Source organism: Staurois parvus, unplaced genomic scaffold (genome assembly GCF_062004578.1).
Source record: "Staurois parvus isolate SC_StPar_1 unplaced genomic scaffold, SC_StPar_1.0 ptg001490l, whole genome shotgun sequence".
NCBI classification, from domain to species: Eukaryota; Metazoa; Chordata; class Amphibia; order Anura; family Ranidae; genus Staurois; species Staurois parvus.
Window position 1 is genome coordinate 582,094 of NW_028319286.1, and position 13,100 is coordinate 595,193.

Consider the following 13,100-nt stretch of genomic DNA (forward strand, 5'->3'; position numbering starts at 1 on the left):
TTCCGTGTCCACTCATCGCACCGTCTTGTCCATTTATGTGGGTACTGAACTCTGTGTGAATCCTAATATCATTACGATTTTCAGTGGGTGGTACATTATCCCGTGTATTGTGCATGCTGTTCCTGGATAGAAATATTCCGTGATTCCGTGCACTGCAAATGTAGGTCAGGGACAGAGGGATAATAAACCAAATCACTATCAGCAATGCACAAGTAAAATGTTCAGTCTGCTCTCAGCAAAGTTGTGCACTTGATTTGTAGAGCTGGCCTTGCTGTTCTCCAGAATCACAACAGGTTTACAAGGCTGGCCGGGCCCATCTCTCCCTGTCAATATGTGCATGTGCCTGGGAATATTCCTTTTCTTGCAGGCATTAGCAAGATAGGACATTACTCACGCCCTAGTTGTGAAGGGTTTGCTAGCCCCGTGCACGCTCGCTCTCTCTCTCTCTCATTTTTCTGTCTGTCTCCCAACAAGCGGCAAGCTGCCATGTTGCAATAAGTGAGGTAATTAAGTGCTTGGGTCCCTGGGAAAAAAAAGCAGAAAGGGGGAAAAACGGACAGAAAACTGGAGACTCTTTTAGCAGACATGTGGGTGAGATAATGCATGATAATAACCCGCAATCATCCCCACTAAGCTGGCCTAATAATGTTGACTAAAGTGTTTTTTACTGCATCCACAAAAAACTCTCAGCCCTCTATACAGTCCAGGGTGTTTAAAGGTCTGTCTCCCAGCAGCTGTATGGAAATAGATTCCCCTTTCTATTGGTTGTTACCAGGCTGGTAGATGAGGTCCCCCAATGATGACATGCTGACAGGGAATGAGAAAAATGTGGCACAAGTCATGACAGAAGTAGTTACGTCTCCTGCACATGAGCAAACCTGCTTTCCTTTAGGTCTGAGACCGAGTTCACACTAATGCGTGAATCCTGTGCGTTTCCTGCAACGCATTGCAATCGCATGGCGTTCATGTGATCTGGTGCAGGTGTCAATATCAAATTAATGACACCCCGAAACAGATCACGAAACACAATGCGATTGCCAGAAATCGCATCGCATGAGTGAGAACACTCATGCGATATTATTTAAGTGCGGGTGAAAAAAAAAAAGGGTCCTGCACCTATTTGATGCGGATGCGATGCGATTTGAGCCATACAAAATGTATGGCTCAAATTACACTGCACAGACATTGCATGTAATTCGCACAGGAATGCAGTGCAATACGTAAAATAATCCTTACTTAAAGGGTTATTTCACCTTTCTAATAAAATGTAATATGCAGGCAAGGGGGCTGCAGTAGTTTAACCTCTTGACGTCGGCGGTACTCATATATGCGGCCTCTCGGCAGGTAGGTTCTAATGCTGAAAGGCCGCATATATGCATACCAGAATGTAAACAGAACTGTGCCAAGAGCCTCTACTTGTGATTGGGAGCTTTCCGATCATGTGATCGATGTGACAGCCAATTACGGTGGTCACATGATCAGAAATCCACCCTCGCCTCCCGGCATCAGAAATCTCTTAAAAGTCCAGAAGGCAACGGTGTTGAGGAGTTAAAAAACATTGTGCAGCTTAGTTTGAGCTTACTTTGAATGCCATTACTTGTAGGCCAAATGCTGCTTCCCCAAAATTACCATTGTAAGTGATAAGCCCTGCATAGGATCTGGGATGCATCTTACACCGAGTCCCTTTAAATCCATATAAAAGTACATGGCAATCTAAGATTACTCCACAGGATGGCAACTCTGATATGTGATTTAATGCAAAACGAACAGCGTTGTCACCCTGTTAAAGGAAGCGAGAAAATAACGGAACTACTGACAGCATCAACAGGTACTAAAACTGTTACAGAGGGGACTCTGCCAAAAAGTGCTGCATTAGTGATAGACTGTATCATAGATAACATTTTTTATTTTGTCCATAGTTTCACTTCAAAACCTCTTTAATGCATGCATGCTGGTGCTTGTAGTTCAACTTAAGCTAACACAGCATGCCCTAGTAACTTACAAATTTCCAGCAACATTTCCCGTTTTTGCTGCTTTATGTTTGCATAATTTAATTCTAAGAAATGCCCACCTGTTCTATAAGGTGCCTTAAACTCTTTTTATTTAATGTTTTTATAAAGTGTTACTAAATCCCGGACCCTGCATTCACTATATCCGCTCTCCCCAGACCCTGCATTCACTATATATGGTCTCCCTGGACCCTGCATTCACTATATCTGGTCTCCCCAGACCCTGCATTCACTATATCCGCTCTCCCCGGACCCCGCATTCACTATATATGGTCTCCCTGGACCCTGCATTCACTATCTATGGTCTCCCTGGACCCTGCATTCACTATCTATGGTCTCCCTGGCCCCTGCATTCACTATATCCGCTCTCCCCGGACCCTGCATTCACTATATATGGTCTCCCTGGTCCCTGGATTCACTATCTATGGTCTCCCTGGCCCCTGCATTCACTATATCCGCTCTCCCCGGACCCTGCATTCACTATATATGGTCTCCCTGGTCCCTGGATTCACTATCTATGGTCTTCCTGGACCCAACATTCACTATATTCGTTCTCCCACAGAATCTTCAGTTTCTGCTGCAGGAATCTACTGTCCACATCGTATAGGAAATGTGAATATGGCTTTAGGGCTGGTTCACACTACATGTGCTCCAGTGCGTTTTTTCTGCATCCAAACTGCACAGAAAGTAGGTTACATGGTTGTCAATGGCATGGTTTACACCAGCGCTTTCAGTTCCATTGCTCCAGCTCCAGAAAAAAAAAGTAGAACATGCTGTATGTTTTCTGTGCATCCAAAATGCAGCACATTCTACTTTTTTCTGCAAACGGAACGCACTGGAACTGCAAGCATAGATGTGAACTATGACATTGACAACCATATAACCTACTTTCTTTGCATTTTGGATGCAGAAAAGAAGCAACTGAAACACATGTAGTGCGAACTGGCCCTTATGATTTCACTTTGGGAGTATCTCAGCAAAAATGACATTTTTGTTGCAGGGGATGCCCAAAATCTGACTTGTATCTCACACAAGCAGGAAATTACATTTTCACGAGGCGTTCCGTACACCATCTATGTACAGAACGCCTCTACAATGCCATATTTCATTGCGTGTTACAGAAAATTACAGTGTGGCAGGTTGAAAAGGAAAGATCATTTTGAATCACTTTCAAATACAATATAACTTTATTGTTTCCCACGAGAGTGGAGTTACCTTTTAAGTAAGATTTATTTACAGTGAAGAAAAATGCATTCAAACACCAGCACACAGCAAACATGAAAATATAAATGATCAAAAAAAAACTTAATGACAGAATACCTAATTAATAACTAACAAACAGAAGCCTAAATAACAAATAACTATCTACAATATATAGAAAATGGGGAGCACCGAAAAGCATGGGAAAAAGTGGAGGTACGGGAAGCAGATGGGAAGGGGGAAATAGAACTGGGATCGGGTACAAGAGGGAGTCGGTACAAGGCAGCGGGATACAGGGTACATCAAACAAGGGAGAAGTAGGAACAGTATAAGGCGTAGCAGTATCTGGCAGCAAGCAAAACAGTGGAGAGGGAGGCACTAGTAGGGGAGGACTTAACCTCTTGGCGCCGGTGGCTCCCTGTCCTTTAAGGGTTCCAAAAGCTGGGAGGCGGGGCTGGGTTTTAGGGTCATGTGACTGTGATTCGCTGTCACGCCGGTCACATGATCGGGAAAGGTCCCGATAGAAAGAGGAGATTGGAACCTTTCCTTGAGTATCGAACATGTGTGCTGGGAGCATGCTCTCAGCACATATTTTTTTTTTTAATAGAACGCAAATGTGCAGCCGCTCGGCATCTAGGCCCAGACGCCAGGAGGCTGCACATTTGCGTTCGGCCGGCGCCAAGAGGTTAAAGTGGAATTTCACTCTCTCAATCAACATGGACTATTTGTAATCCTTATGTTGCTGGCATTAGTAAATATACAGGAAAGTATATCTTATTTACTTGTTTTTCAACTTTTTTTTTTTTAATTTCTTCAGTTACTTCCTGGTTTCTGTGCCTAGGCAAATGATGTCATACATCCCAGAAGGGGACGTGGGTTTTTTTCAGTTAAGCACATCCTCCTGTCTGTATGCCTAAGCTAGGGGCAGATGGAATCCAGGAAGTAACTGCTACATGAATCATCTGCCCTTACTCAAGATGGCCACAGCCAGAAATGCTAGGAGGGGTGTTTTTCAAAGTGAATTCTCAACAAAATAAAGCATGAAGACATGGATGGATGGGGGAATTTGCTTTGAATATTAAAAATGAATTAAATATCATTTTTAGTTTGTGGTGCTGAGATACAGTGTAGTTCCACTTTAAGCCTGGGTTCACATCGGTGTGGTCAATCGCATGTGAGTCGCACAGGAACCGCACCGCATTCCTGTACAAATCACATGCGATTTGTATGTGATGCGATTGGAACCGTACATTTTGTATGGCTCAATTCGCACCGCACCCACACCAAAAACGTGCAGGAGCCTTTTTTGGGTCCGCAGTAGAATTGGATTGCATAGGTATTCACACTAAGGCAATCTGAATCTGTAGATCGCGCCGCATTTGCAGACCACTTTCGGGGTGTTGTTAACCTAACATACACACCCGCAGTAGTTTGCATGAACGGGGTGCGATCCTGATGCGGTGCGGAATTTGCACTGAAACCGCTGCAAATTCCACACCGCATCAGTGTGAACCAGGGCTAAATATCCTCCCAGCAGCCAGCATCAGGTGGAAACTGATTACAGGGGTCTGCTGGCTGCTGGGAGAGACCCGCTGGTGGACACTGGAATTACAACCCTCCGCCAAGGCTACCACAGTGCCAAAAGCAGGTGATTTAGGTCCTGACAGCTGATTAACTCATCCCTTGGCTCTTTCCTTACCTGTCAGCATGTTCCTTGTCAGCACATGTGCATGCTGCAAAGCTGATTGGCCCCTAGGGCTTCCCCTCTCCTCTCCAGCCTGAGTTCCACTGTACTGGGACTACAAGAGGCTGATTCCAAGTAAAATCCAGGGTCCTATACTACTCACATTTTCAAGTAAACTTAGTACTTTTGTTTTGATTGATTTAACAGCATTATCTACTTGGAGGTGGGCTTTAAAAGCAACAAGTGAAGTCATTCCTTGTGCAGATAATGGTGTTTAGGAAGCAATGTCTACATTCGGTTTACATTCATCTCATACACAATCCTCTGGATTTGGCAGGCTCTTCTTTGTAAGTGGTAAATATTTATATCTGGCTGCAGGGTACAGGTATTTAATTTTTAAACAACGCTTCTGTTAGCACCTGGGTGATTCATAGCTATTAGGCTGTCTTTGTTTTCTGTTTCTAAAGTATGATTTTTTTTTTCCCCACAACCTGTATAGTTGACTTGTATCCTCAATTCAGGTGCCTTTTACTTCACTCGCCGCAGTGTATTCTGGGACTGCAGCAGTACATCCAGTGAGTACATACTGTATCGTGTTCAGAGGCATGAGGCTGCCTTTGGCAATAACAATAGAAAGAGCAATCCCATCATTAGATGCTGCTCAGAAAGTTCCTCTTCAGCATCTGGTGCAGATTATTGACCCAGTTTTACAAAATGAGATATATGTAACATGCTAAAGCCAAGTCTCCAGGGTCCACTGCCTGCCAAATGTGAGAAGCTTTGTATAATTAGCTGCTCCAAAGTAAAAGATCTCAACATGGTCTATCGTGTGTATGACAGTGACTATTGAGGACTCTGTGTAATGTCATCTCCAGACAGATATATAAAAGACAAAACAAAAAAACATTTATTTTAGTTATGGATTTATTAGGAAACACATTTCTAAACACAGCCGGTGCAAGTACCTAAGCCTGTATTTACACTAGTGTGGCGTGTGAACACCCGGCCATGAAATGCATGAAAAACTCGTGCTTCATTTAGTCGTTTGTTAAAGTGTGACTAAACCCAGGACCCTGCATTCACTATATCCAGTCTTCCACAGTACACACATCATGGAAACGGAATTATTTTAGTAAATATAAACTGCTAAATACATTTTCCGCTATGCAGTATATAGCAGTCTTGTGACTTCTATCAGTGTCCAGCAGAGCACTGGTTAAAGCTTGTAGGAGGAGTTTTCCTTCACCTGTAGGAGGATGCAGGACCCCTGACCTCTGTCTGGACAGTGCTGATTGGCCGTGTGCTGATCCCATGCACTCTCCCAAGTAAAAAACAAAAAACCTTTCTAGCAATACACACCAAACTGAGCATGTGCAGAGTGACTTCACACAATGGGGTTTATTTACTAAAGCCGGTTCACTCAGAATCTCGTGCTCTTCTGCATGGAAACCAATCAGCTTCCAGGTTTTATTGCCAAAGCCTAATTGAACAAACTGAGGTTAGAAGCTGATTGGTCACTATGGACAGGTGCATGAGATACTGAGTGAACTAGCTTTAGTAAATCTCCCCCAATATGTCTTATCAAGGGAAATAAGAGGGGGACACTGGAAGAAGGGAAGGATCAAACAGCCTTTTTACACAGTTCAGGAGGAGGAGGAGCTTTCATTCTCCTGACCCTCTGTTTGGACAGTGCTCATTGGCCCTGTGCTTATCACATGCACCCTCCCAAAGAAAAAAAACTCTCTAGCCATACACACCAAACTGAGCATGTACAGAGTGACTCCTAGGGCTCTGTACTATCAGCAGATGGATTGGGGACAGTAGAAGAAGGGGAGGATCAGAGAAGACAGGATCAAACATCGTTTTTACACAGTGCAGAGGATTAACCCCTTAGGTTCCACAGTGAGTATAACAAGCATGCTTTACTGCATCTACAGACTGATTACACTGTTGTGGGTTTAGTAACACTTTTAAGGCACCCCAAATGCATCAAGCAAGAACCGCGGTTTTGCATATGCTAGAACATGCGGCAAATTTGACAAACGTGGTTAAAAACCATACACGATTCGGAAATTGAGAAGATACACGAGCTTTATTGCTGTGTTTTTCACGCATAGGGCAGTCTGGTGCAATGAATGGGCTGTCCTACATATAATAAATGCACATACAGTTGTGTCCAAAATTATTCAACCCCCAATGCTGTAAAGGGGTTTAGGGACTATAGTGTACATTTGGAATTGTATTCAGAATCAAATCCTACAAGGACGTTGTAACTACCCAAATGCAACTAAAATGACATCAATTGTTTATGTAATACAGTAGTAAATGGTTCTTATGTGGTTTCTTCATTGCCACAATTATTCAACCCCTTAAAGACTACCACTCTGAAGAACAGAGGTTCATACAGGTGCTTTCCATCAGGTATTGAAAACACCTGTGGATGTCACCGAGCAGCAATCAAGCATAATAAGCACCAATTAGGCAGCTTTAAAATGACTGTGATACTCAGCTCCTTCTAGACATTTACTGGTGTGGTTACAAACATGGTGAAGGCAAGAGAATGGTCCAGGAAGACAAGAGAAGAGGTGATTTCTCTTCACAGGAAGGGCAATGGCTATAAGAAGATTGCAAAGATGTTAAACATACCAAGAGACACCTTAGGAAGCATCATTCGCAAATTCAAGGCAAAGGGCACTGTTGAAACGCTACCTGGTCGTGGCAGAAAGAAGATGCTGACTTCGACTGCTGTGCGCTACCTGAAGCGTAGAGTGGAGAGAAGTCCCCGTGTGACTGCTGAGGAACTGAGAAAAGATTTGTCAGATGTGGGTACAGAAGTTTCAGCCCAGACAATAAGACGCACACTGCGTAATGAAGGCCTCCGTGCCAGAACTCCCAGGCGTACCCCCTTGCTGTCTCCAAAGAATAAGAAGAGTCGACTGCAGTATGCCAAAAGCCATGTGGACAAACCACAAAAGTTGTGGGATAGTGTTCTGTGGACTGATGAAACAAAATTAGAACTGTTTGGGCCCATGGATCAACGCTATGTTTGGAGGAGGAAGAACAAGGCCTATGATGAAAAGAACACCTTGCCTACTGTGAAGCATGGTGGAGGGTCAATCATGCTTTGGGGCTGTTTTGCTTCTGCAGGTACAGGGAAGCTTCAGCGTGTGCAAGGTACCATGAATTCTCTTCAGTACCAGGAGATATTGGATGGAAACGTGATGCAGTCCGTCACACACCTGAGGCTTGGGAGACGTTGGACCTTTCAACAGGACAATGATCCCAAGCATACCTCCAAGTCCACTAGAGCATGGTTGCAGAGGAAAGGCTGGAACATTTTGGAGTGGCCATCGCAGTCACCAGACTTAAATCCGATTGAGAACCTCTGGTGGGACTTAAAGAAAGCAGTTGCAGTGCGCAAGCCTAAGAATGTGACTGAACTGGAGGCCTTTGCCCATGAAGAATGGGCGAAGATACCCGTAGATCGCTGCAAGACACTTGTGTCAAGCTATGCTTCACGTTTAAAAGCTGTTATAACTGTAAAAGGATGCTGTACTAAGTACTAAGATTGAATGTCACTTGGGGGTTGAATAAAACTGATAATGCTGTGAGCACAGAAAAGACATTTGTGGTTATTTCATTATAACTGTTATGTTATATTTGTCTGACCTACAAGTGCCTCTTTAATGTAAATGTAAGCAAGATGACTGAATGATCAAAAGCAATGTCAAACTGGCCAAAACACTCAATTTCAGTGGGGGTTGAATAATTTTGGACACAACTGTATGAGCGACACCTTGCGTTATGCTACAGTAGTGTGAATGGGGATGTAATCACGTGCTGCCGCTGTCACTGTCCCCTGCCCTTCTCAATGCCAGGGGGCAGAGACAGGCTTTTTTACCATGTGACCACTGTGATTGGCTATCACAACAGTCACCTGATTGGAAGCGCCTGTTCACAAGTTTGGGGAGCTCCCTGTAACAGTTCAGTTACTGTGCTGAGTGCGAACCGTGAGCATGCTCTCAGCACATAAATATGTGTGCTCGGCATTAAAGCCCACCTGCCAGCCACCATATATATGCATACAGCTGGTAGGAACAGGTTGTTCTTGCTTTTTTTTGTGGGGGGGGGGGTTACCAACATCCTATAAGCCCCCTAAAGCAGGGCTCTGAGGCAGAGGACCAGCAGTGTCAATCTCTGTTGCATTCCAGATTGCTGTCAACCTAGTGCAGGAAGGAAAACAAATGGAACAGTGCTGCAACCTCCACTTCAATCTGAGGACAGATCCAAACACCGGTGCCCCGACTCAAAGGTCTCCGGGAACTCACTATGCAAAGTCCACAAAGAGATTCCTTCAAATACAGCCGCTCTGTATACCCCTGTTTTAAACAAAGTACAAACACATAGCTGATTGACATTTCTGTGTCGACCTAGCGCAAGGTCTCCTTTGCTGCATTCACCGACACTGGTGTAACCTGCCCTCCTGAAACCGTCCCAAGCAGTAAATCACAGTGCAGATTTATTTGTTATCTGCTCACCTGAGTCTGTTTAAGCACAGAGTTCTTAAGCCCTGGTGAAGGGGGGAGTGTGTGCGGCCCTTGAAACGCGTTGGCTTTATTCTGCTATGAATAAAATGTATCATTACATTACATCGGACTATTGGGTGTTTGTTTGGCATTCTCATTGGATTGTATGTATGTGGAATCTCAACTCTGGGTCCTTTTACTGTTCCTAAGGGGGTCCACATTTTCTGGAGTGCTGTCAAACCAAAGCACCCCATTTGTTCTTACATACTGTGTATGTGTGTATGTATATATATATATTTTTTTTTAATTTGCAGTCTTCCACCCGTGATAATAAAAAAAGCAGCTTCACTGCAATTCTTACCTCAGCCATGTCTCCTGGAGACTTACCACTCTGATGTTTAGACCTACTTATCTTCTGGGATGAATGGTCAGCATCATCCAATTCACTTTACATGATCACTGACATACCTCCAGGGCAGGGGCGGACTGACAAATCATGGGGCCCCCGGGCCATAAGGGATCATGGGGCCCCTGTGTCCTTGCCCAAACTCAAAAAAGCCTATGAAAAAGGTACCAGGGGCATCTCATGGGGCCCCTCACTGATCCCTGGCCCTCGGGCAGTGCCCGAGTTTCCAAATGGTCAGTCCGCCCCTGCTCCAGGGGGAATAATCACACAGCCTGGGCCCTCCTATCCCTCTTGTATTGAACTTTATCATTCCTGTATTGTCTCCCGTTATATTGTAAAGCGTTGAGCAAACTGTTGGCGCCATATAAATCCTGTATAATAATAATAATAAAGTTATTGTAAGAGCGCCACTCAGTCCAAAAGAATGGAAAGCCCATAGCAACCACAGAGAAAGCAGAGAAATATCTGAGCTATCACGAGACCAGCCTGAAGACTGCAAGAAAAAATACACCCACCAGCCACTTTATTAGGTCCACCTTACCAGTGACAAGAAATGATCCACCACACCATGACACCACCACCACCAGCCTGAACCGTTGATACACGGTAGGATGGATCCACCACACCATGACACCACCACCACCAGCCTGAACCGTTGATACACGGTAGGATGGATCCACCACACCATGACACCACCACCACCAGCCTGAACCATTGATACACGGTAGGATGGATCCACCACACCATGATACCACCACCAGCCTGAACCGTTGATACACGGTAGGATGGATCCACCACACCATGACACCACCACCACCAGCCTGAACCATTGATACACGGTAGGATGGATCCACCACACCATGATACCACCACCAGCCTGAACCGTTGATACACGGTACGATGGATCCACGCTTTCATGTTGTTTACGCCAAATTCTGAACCTACCATCTGAATGTCGCAGCAACCAATCTGCCCATTCTTCTCTGACATCAGCAAGGCATTTTTGTCTGTACAACTGCTGCTCATTGAATATTTTCCCTTTTTAGGACCATTCTCTGTAAACCCTAGAGATGGTTGTGCATGAAAATCCCAGAAGATCAGCTTTTGAAATACTCAGAGCAGCTCATCTGGCACCAACAACCATGCCATGTTCAAAGTCACTTAAATCCCCTTCTTCCCCATTCTGATGCTCAGTTTGAATTTCAGCAAGTCGTCTTCACCATGCCTAGATGCACTGAGTTGCTGCCATGTGATTGGTTGATTATCAATTTGTGCTACCAAGCAATTAAACAGGTGTACCTAATAAGGTGGCCGGTGAGTGTGTATGTACAGGTTTTACTTTAAGAAAAAAAGATCAAAAGGAGGCTTCAGGGTAGGGAGGATGTGTGGGGGAGGGCAAAGCAGAATTTCTGCTTTAAAGGCTAGTTCACACCACAAAAATGCACTCTGGATGCATTCCAGGTGCATTTTTGGTTACAGTTCACACTACACTCTATTCCTGTGCATTTTTTGGTGCATTTTGCTGTGTTCCAGTACAGTTCTGCCTTGGAAACTGACTGGAACTGACTGCACCCATGTGAACAGTGGCTTATTTAGGTTTTGTGCTGCCCTAGGCAACACAAAATTTGGCGCCCCCCCCCGCAGAAGGAGCCTGACATTGACCAAGAGCACCCCTGCCCTCCACCCGAGCCTTCCACTACCACTGCACCCCATACATCAGCCACCATCCCCCGTGGCGAGAGAGAGAAAGACAGCTCCGGAAACCCACTGCATCTTTCGGAACCCACCAGGTCCCCATGCCGCGTGTGTCCCTTCTTCAATTCATTCTTCCAAGGGGCAGTGCTGCCCCCCCTGATAAATGCTGCCCTAGGCAAATGCCTTGTGGTAAATATACCCCTGGATGTGAACTAGGGCCATTGGAATACATGCAAAACACTGTGCATGCATTTTTGATGTAGAAAATAAAAGGCACTGGACTGCATCCGGTGTGAACCAGCCCTAAATGTGCAATCAGCAAGCAAAGCAGGGAGATGACACCACTTCATTTCTTAGCTGTAATATAGAAAGCATTGCCACCATTTTGGCTGTGCAGTGTAACAGGTGTATGTGAAACACAAACGTTCCTAAATAAATTAGTTCAACACATATTTCAGCTTTTGCTTGTACGTCTTTCACACACACATTTACTCACCCTTCCTCAACCAACTCTATCTAATCACTGGCATTCCAATAAAGAAATATTTTTCACTCACCTAAAGCTGCAGCCACATGATACTCCAGTCCAGAGTCTTATCTCTTCTTCTGTTTACAGGAGGTTATGTCCTTCTTTGGACATCCATGTCACTGCCACCCGGACGCGGATACTTCCTATTGGCTGTCCAGTGGCAGGAGTCCTCTCGGGGTCCAGAAGAAGAGTCTGCAATGATGACTTTATTGCTAGGGGACTGCTGGGACCAATTGGCGCTGGCTCATCCACAGCACTGGATTAGCAGTCCCCACACCTGCTTTTATATGGCTTTTGAAAAACAATTCTAAATAGATCACCCATAGAAATGTGTATGTTCTTGCCTTGACCCCAGTGTGTGATAGTTGCCAAAGGTACTTGTGACACTACCCTGCCTTCCTGCAGAGCTGGGAGCTCGAAATCCCACAAGAAAGCAGTCCAGCTCATTGAAAGAGTTAATTTTCTCTGGATTTCAAGTTCTCAGCTATCCCAAGAGCCAGCAGTGTCAGTTATGTCTCCTAGAAGTGTTACAGTCCAGGGTTAGGGTAAGTAAATTTTTTTTTCTTTAGTGATCTTGTGTATAAATGACTTTTTAAAGCTATTTGTGAATGATGTGTGTGTGTGGGGGGGGGGGGGGGGGAGTCATTTGTGAGAGGGGACTTACAAAAAAGCAGACACTTTAACATTTAATTTTTTTTTATGAGATTTTAATGATTGACTTTACGTCTACTTTAGGGCAGTGCTGGGTATACTGAAGCTATTATTTTTTATTCTTCAGGCGCAGAGATTTATAAAGGATTCTGTTACACAAAGAAAGAGGATGTAGTGACAGCCACTTGTAGGCAAGCACCATTCAGCAGTTGTTTGGTGAGGGCCATTGTCCTCGCAAAGTGCTCCCATATGCCGCAGTACAGGTGACTGAAGGAATGAGATCACTGCTTAGGGAGACGTACGCTGCGAGTGTCAGTCACACAGATTAAAGTATATCTTAAAGGCAAGAGCAATTCTAAAGGAAGAGCAGCGCTGCAATCAGACATACATAGCTTCATAT